This window comes from Ambystoma mexicanum, chromosome 8 (genome assembly GCF_040938575.1).
Source record: "Ambystoma mexicanum isolate Mex_15411 chromosome 8, UKY_AmexF1_1, whole genome shotgun sequence".
Classification (NCBI taxonomy): Eukaryota; Metazoa; Chordata; class Amphibia; order Caudata; family Ambystomatidae; genus Ambystoma; species Ambystoma mexicanum.
The window spans coordinates 336,820,104-336,827,001 of record NC_090929.1 but is presented as its reverse complement, the minus strand read 5'-3'; the positions used below and the strand labels follow the sequence as shown (position 1 = coordinate 336,827,001).

The following is a 6,898-nucleotide window of genomic DNA, read 5'->3' as shown; positions in this document are numbered from 1 at the left end:
TCATGCACACTGTAGCTTCATGTGCTTGATAGCTTTATGTGCTCTATAACTTCCTGCGCTCTATATCTTCATGCACACTGTAGCTTCATGTGCTTGATAGCTTTATGTGCTCTATAACTTCCTGCGCTCTATATCTTCATGCACACTGTAGCTTCATGTGCTTGATAGCTTTATGTGCTCTATAACTTCCTGCGCTCTATATCTTCATGCACACTGTAGCTTCATGTGCTTGGTAGCTTTATGTGCTCTATAACTTCCTGCGCTCTATATCTTCATGCACACTGTAGCTTCATGTGCTTGATAGCTTTATGTGCTCTATAACTTCCTGCGCTCTATATCTTCATGCACACTGTAGCTTCATGTGCTTGATAGCTTTATGTGCTCTATAACTTCCTGCGCTCTATATCTTCATGCACACTGTAGCTTCATGTGCTTGATAGCTTTATGTGCTCTATAACTTCCTGCGCTCTATATCTTCATGCACACTGTAGCTTCATGTGCTTGATAGCTTTATGTGCTCTATAACTTCCTGCGCTCTATATCTTCATGCACACTGTAGCTTCATGTGCTTGGTAGCTTTATGTGCTCTATAACTTCCTGCGCTCTATATCTTCATGCACACTGTAGCTTCATGTGCTTGATAGCTTTATGTGCTCTATAACTTCCTGCGCTCTATATCTTCATGCACACTGTAGCTTCATGTGCTTGATAGCTTTATGTGCTCTATAACTTCCTGCGCTCTATATCTTCATGCACACTGTAGCTTCATGTGCTTGGTAGCTTTATGTGCTCTATAACTTCCTGCGCTCTATATCTTCATGCACACTGTAGCTTCATGTGCTTGTTAACGTCATGTGGTTTGTAGATGTATGTACTGTCCAATGTTGTTTGCTATAAAGATTCCTGTGACCTCCGCCTTGCAACGCTCTGTGCTAGCGCTTCGGTCCTCTACTACTCAACGCACTCTATCCCTCCGTGCCCTCCATAGTTTCATATGCTCATGAAGTGCATGTATTCTGTACCTGTCTGTGCTCTGCACACAACCACCCCTTTGGGCATGTATGCCCAACGGAAAAGGCAAGAGAAAGTGCGCCACAAGCGGAGTCTAAAACACCTGATTCTATGACAAGACAGGAGGCTCATATTATGCATTACAATCTTTACTCTGAAACCACAGCAGCAAAGAAAAAACTTTTACAAACAAAAAAGTTTCAACAACAGAACTAGATAAAGTTCAATGTCAATGCATGGGGAACTCCCCAAACCATCATGGAGGATAGGTCATACCCTGCAGGGGACCAATGAGCAGGGACCCTCCTTTATATATGTCCATTACTCTAACGCCAACCCCTCTTTCTTTGCTGCTGACACCACAGAGCTAAGTCACCCCTTTCAGTTGTGTCTTACATTGTTTGTCAGTAGTAGGCTTTATTAGTTTGAATATGACATATATTATTTATATGGTAAATATGTGTTAATTACCTTTTATTATAAAGGAATTTGTGTATTTGATACAATGTATCTGGATAGCCGCGTGCGGCCGTTGGTTTCATTTTGGTGTCTTTCAAAAAGAAAATATGTATTATGCTCATACTTCCGGTTTCAGCTGAAGCAGTGGTGCAATGGTTGAATTCTGGACTACAGTCCATGAGGTTGTGAGTTCGAGGGAGCTCTCTAATTTATTTCTTCTTTAAAAATTTCTCGCGCTTGTAAACTCAGGTGTTTCTAGTGCATTAATCAACTCGCTCCCGGCGTGCGCGAGAGCAGTGTTGTTTACACTGTTCCCTCTTCATTTCGCCTGTTTGAATTCGTGCCCCTTGACAGATTTATGGTCACCTGGGGATTCCAGGTGCTGCAGGCTTTGGGTTCGGCCTGCCCCTGTGGCTTATGTTTGTAACAAAAGCCTCTGTTTCGGTACTGAGCCAAGTTAGCTCAAATATAGAGCATGCAGGAAGACCCGGGTTCGCGGCCGACCAGCGCATGTTTATTTGTATATTTTAAGATTAGATATTTTAATTGTTATATTTTAAATAATTGTATTTTACAATGGAGGTATTTGATTGTCACCTTTTTTGCTCAGTTGAGCAGGGATTTACTAATGGGCATTTGGTCGGTTCATGACCTCTTCAGAAAGATTATAGCACAAACATTTTAATAGTAAAAATGTGGTTTTGTTAAATGTTTGTAATTTCGTATCCCTGGTGACACAACACATTTCCTTACCTTTAGTGCTGGAAAGAAAGAATGTTTACTGATAGACTGTGGGTTTGTTAGGTCAAAGTCTGACCATCCAGCGCAAGAGCCCGATGCACTGCCAGTCTGCAGTTTTATTTTATTTTCTTTGTTTATTTATTCATTTACTTATTTCTTAAGTTATGTGCTTTGCCTTCACTGTAGATGCCATAAGTTCGGTTTCAGGTTCAGCCTGATTCTATTGCGAGGTTACCCCCTCGTGTACTGCTGATTATCACACCCTGCTCGGGCGAGCAGTTGGAGGTGCACTTGCTCAGTGTATCCTACCTTCAACTTGACAGTTTTCTTTTGTTTGGGTTATCTTCCCTGGAAAGGTGCAGTCACCTGCTCGGTGGCAAGGTTGCCTGGGGTTTCTGCGAGGGGTCCCCTTGTATACGGCTGTGTCCACACCCTGCTAGGGTGAGCAGTTGAGGTACACTTGCTCAGTGTTTCCTCCCTTAAAGTGGGCTACTTGGGTAATTACCTTAACTGGCATGCACCATAACCTGCTCGGTTTCAGGCTCTGCCTGAGTTCTAATGCGAGGTTACCCCCTCGTGTACTGCTGATTATCACGCCCTGCTCGGGCGAGCAGTTGGAGGTGCACTTGCTCAGTGTATTCCTTCCTTAAGGTCGGCAGCTTTGTTTAGGTGCTGCATATGGCTGACGCCATTGTTTGGTCTTGTAGGCGTGCAGTAACCTGCTCGGTTTCAGGCTTCGCCTTGTTCCTACTGCGAGGTGCTCCCTCGTGTACTATTGGTTGCCTCACCCTGCTGGGGTGAGCAGTTGAGGTGCACTTGCTCAGTGTACGCTTTGATAAACAATATTTTTAAGTGTTGACTGGAACACATTTGCGTTTTTTCAGAATTGTCAGTGGCCCAGAAAGCTCAGTGAGTATCAGCTTATATAAGGGCCGGGGATTCGGTCCCCTGTGAGGGCGTAACCCCTCTTCTTTGGATATTTTATATATATTTCATATATTATATATTCTTTATTTATTAAGTGCTTTAAAGAAAAGAGTGTGGAAGTGGTTGTAAACAGACCCATATGGGGTTGTACCTTCCTCTCTAACCATCTATCTGGTGTTATCATTCATCTTTTAGTTAAAAATTCTGTCACCCTTTACCTTAGTTAGTTTCAGGACAACTCAGTCCTTTCCTTAGGTTTTGATTCCCGACCTCAATTGCTCCACCCAATACCAGTGCTGATTAAGCTACAGTATTTTCTCTCAACATGAGGAAGAATAAAGATGATGCGTTATGCCTCTATTGAGGTCCGTATGGCTTAAGGCTCTCTTTAGTGGGGACGTTTGTTCTCCCCTACTTTTGTCCCATTGGACATTCCTTATTCTTTTGGTTTCTGGTGGAGACAGGGTCAGCTCGAGGGTAACCGTTCAGTTTTTTACATGACAAGTTGAGCAACCATGTTTTACTTGGATGGAGTGTTTGGAAACACTTGATGGTTTCAGTTAGACAAGTTGCCAAATAATAACTTGCTGGCGCCTGCCTCATGTTTTTCCTCCCAAAGCTTGGCCTATGGTTCAGCTAACCGTCTAACAGTGTGTTGCAACTTCTCCTCTGCTCGAGGAGTACACGCAGGCTTCTGTACCCTCATGAGCGTTGCTTAACCTCTTTAGAGTGCTGTTTTCATATCCGTGCTGACCGTTCTGATACAGGTTCCTAATTTTGGAAAGGTCTACATCAGTCTTTTATCCTGCTGAGATCGATAAGTGAACACCTCACACCACACAACGCTCGTAGTAGTGTTAAGCACCACTCATATACCTGAGGGTTCGTAGTACTGTATAAGTACTGTTTTGCTATGGACAATGTGCTTAGTTTTTCCTTCCCCTGATTCCCTTAGTGGCCAGTCAGCCTCACATGAATACAGTGACTCAGACCTCAGGGTTTGAGGGGACAGTGGTCCCAGATTTCTTCTCAACCTTGCATTTACAGGGCATTGATAATTATCCAGAGTTCTTTCCCCCTCATTCCCCTTCCTGCCATCCTTGGGGGAGATTGCATCATAATATTACGCCTCTGGGAGTATCCAATGGTTTCAGTTTTCCTGCCATCCTTGGGGGAGATTGCATCATAATATTACACCTCTGGGAGTATCCAATGGTTTCAGTTTTTTCCTTTTTACAGGAGTTCTGGCGGGTGACCAGTGCAGACTCGCACTGAGCATTTCCCTCCCGTCTGTTACTTTCCTTTGTGCTAATCTCTGGTATTTCAATAAGTTAACTGGAGTCTGTCCAGTCAGGGGATTGGTTAGAGGCGCTAGTGGGTATTTATTTCTCTTAACGGTGTAAAGCGGGGCTTTAATGTGGTCCTCAGGGTAGTTTTCTTTCTGCATTGCAAGGTTTTTCCTTTGGATAAGTGGGGGAGGTTTCTCCTCTTTTGGGAAGGCTCAATATCCCTTGGTGGGATAGAGGGGTCTAGGAGTGATACTATCCCCCATCCACGTTATGACCCTCTATCACGATGCGTTCCAGAGTCTATACATTAACTTTCAGACGGTGTCTGCCGCTACGATTACCAGAGTGCTGGGATATATATTTGGTTGATGACTTGATTATCATAGTCACCTGCATGGCAGGTGGACCTTTGGGGTTTTCACAAGAGTTTGTTTGCAGTAAGGTGCCAGCTCAGGGTGCTGTGAGCTTCAAAGATCTGCAAATTGGCTGAAATATAGGTTGGACCTCTTCTGGTGTACACCTTCAGTTTAACCATTTAGTGATCAGTTCTTTGCAGTTTAGAGTCTTGCTAAGATTTTGGAAATTTGGTGTCCTCCTTCGGTTACTTTTGATCCGCTAGGGGATTTATCACCAGGGAGGAGGGATCAAGGTTCAAGCACCGGGCATACCTACAAAGGAGTTTAGATATCACTATAATGGTAGTGATTGGATGTCGGATACATTTTTTCTTCTTGCCAAGTTTGGCCTCTTAAGGATCAGGTTTATAATATCTGCCTTTTGTCATGGTAGCAGAGTCCTTCTTCATGAGTTCGGGAGGTCTGAGGGTCTCCGTGTTGGCGGTTTGACGGGTTTAGCTTCTCAGGTGGGGCCCTCTCTTCCATTCTGCTTCTGCCTCCAGAAGACTTCCCTCCTTAGTATACACATATGTCTGAAGACAATTGTAGATTAATTCTATTGCTTTTCAGCTCCGCTCAGGATGGATTGTCCTATTAAAAAATGTATAAAAATGATTTTTTACTCCCATTTTACCCTTTTGAAGATTTGTCTTTCCCTCTTGGTTCCCCAGTGTAGTTCTGTGACATGCCCTGTTTCTAATGCGATATCTTCCTTTAATGCATGGGATGGAACCTATAAGACTTTCACCCCTATGGGGTACTTTTCTTTATCTCCAGGAGAGCTAGGTGTTTGTTTTCATGGGTTTGCTTTCTAGGTCCCCAAAAATGGTACGAATTTAAGTGTTTTGAATATTTGATTGAACAACATAGGTGTTTATTTCAGATGGTTTTGTCCTAACCTATTAGTATAGGAAAACTTTGTTCAATGTTTTCCCCTCTTTTAACCAGTTGGTTTTGGTGGCCTGTAAGGAACGCTGGATTTGGCACATTCCTGTTTTTCTTGCAGTGGATTTGACTTTGCCTTATAAGACAGCTTTTCGGGCAACCTAGTCTTGGGCAATTCTCTGATTGGTCAACAGATTGATTTAATGAAAGCATTTAAAAAATGTTACCTTTCCTTTAATTTTATTATATTATCTATTATATTGGATCATTTTGTACTTACTAATGAGATGCAAGGGCTTTGAACTTGCATAATATGAGCCTCCTGTCTTGTCATAGAATGACTAATCCCCCACACTAACGTGAGATGGGGGTTTAGATTCTATTAAAGACATGGAGGCGATTATTATCCCTCCCACCCACCCTGGATATGAGATGATATGATATGACAATTGTGATACGCATGTACACAGGTGGTTCAAGTGAGAACATTCTTTGGTTTGTTGTTCTTCCCAACCACCCACCCTTCTTGCTTGTTGTTCTTACAGGTACGAGTTGAGGTTCTGCTCAGGAGTGTGGATCGCAGTTACAAGTTCTGGAGTGCGTGATTTCGGGTGAGAAGTCCTATCCAGAAGAACTTCTTCATTGCTTCAGGCTGCGGAAAGGTTGAGATCTCCGGTTTCGCTGGATCCTTTTTCTCTGCGCTACGCAGTTCAACCGTTCCATTGGGCGTCTGGTGCAAGTCAGCTGCAGAAAGAGGGGTTGGCGTTAGAGTAATGGACATATATAAAGGAGGGTCCCTGCTCATTGGTCCCCTGCAGGGTATGACCTATCCTCCATGATGGTTTGGGGAGTTCCCCATGCATTGACATTGAACTTTATCTAGTTCTGTTGTTGAAACTTTTTTGTTTGTAAAAGTTTTTTCTTTGCTGCTGTGGTTTCAGAGTAAAGATTGTAATGCATAATAATCGCCTCCTTGTCTTTAATAGAATCTAAACCCCCATCTCACGTTAGTGTGGGGGATTAGTCATCAGACACCATAGCCCCAGCTCCAAGATGCAAGTGGAATGCACTGAACGTTTTCAGATACAGTTTAGTAAAGGTTGAAACCCGTTTCCCGAAGAAGCAATGGGACTCACTAAGAGTTTCGCTGAAGTTCTTGGGGCATTCCCGACAAACCCCTATACTATCACT

General features: G+C 43.2%; 1 long non-coding RNA gene across 1 annotated transcript; it reads left to right on the top strand.

The window, feature by feature from the left end:
- The first annotated feature begins 1,364 nt into the window (after nt 1-1,364).
- LOC138473586 (uncharacterized) lies at nt 1,365-6,672 on the top strand. Its single transcript, XR_011268799.1, has 2 exons — nt 1,365-1,463; nt 6,253-6,672. It is a non-coding gene; the product is annotated as an uncharacterized lncRNA (long non-coding RNA).
- Nucleotides 6,673-6,898: the final 226 nt, after the last annotated feature.